This window comes from Bos mutus, chromosome 2 (genome assembly GCF_027580195.1).
Source record: "Bos mutus isolate GX-2022 chromosome 2, NWIPB_WYAK_1.1, whole genome shotgun sequence".
NCBI lineage: Eukaryota > Metazoa > Chordata > Mammalia > Artiodactyla > Bovidae > Bos > Bos mutus.
In genome coordinates, this window is record NC_091618.1 from 127,263,238 (window position 1) to 127,263,912 (window position 675).

Genomic DNA, 675 nt, shown 5'->3' on the forward strand with positions numbered 1-675 from the left:
AATATGGAAAGAATAAGCTTGAACAATTAGGGGGCTGTACATGAGTGCTCTGGTGGATGTACTGACGTTAGCTAGGAGACAGGCAGCTCATTCACAGAAACAGAAGTAAAGGCTGGTTTCATGAACCTGTGACTGATTATCCTAGTGCCATTTCACAGGACATTGGTTTGACACCCTCTGTCATCACCTTGAAAGTGAAAGCGAAAGTGAAGTCGTGTCCGACTCTTTGTGACCCCATGGAATGTAGCCTGCCAGGCTCCTCTGTCCACGGGATTTTCCAGGCAAGAGTACTGGAGTGGGTTGCCATTTCCTTCTCCAGGGGATCTTCCCAACCCAGGGATTGAACCTGGGTCTCCTGCATTGCAAGCAGACACTTTACCATCTGAGCCACCAGGGAAGTCTGTCATCACCTTGAAATTGATAAATTTTATATTGGTTACCCCAAATATGTAGCTGATTCTGGAGAGTATATGCGTGCAGTTGCAAAGTATGGGCAGACCAGGTGGTGGGTGTGTATAGGCGCTGTCTTCTCTTGGCTTTTATTTTCTCATGAAATAGGAAGTAAAGATCATTCATCTCCCTGTGCTGCATTCTGGGTTATATCTCAAGGTCTCATATTCAAGTCACCAACTCTCTCTGTGCCTAACCTGCTTTTGGTTGATTCAGTAAACTTTT

General features: G+C 45.5%; 1 non-coding gene across 1 annotated transcript; it reads right to left on the minus strand.

Moving 5' to 3' along the window:
• Positions 1-325: 325 nt before the first annotated feature.
• TRNAC-GCA (transfer RNA cysteine (anticodon GCA)) lies at positions 326-397 on the minus strand. The gene has a single exon. It is a non-coding gene; the product is annotated as a tRNA-Cys (tRNA).
• Positions 398-675: the final 278 nt, after the last annotated feature.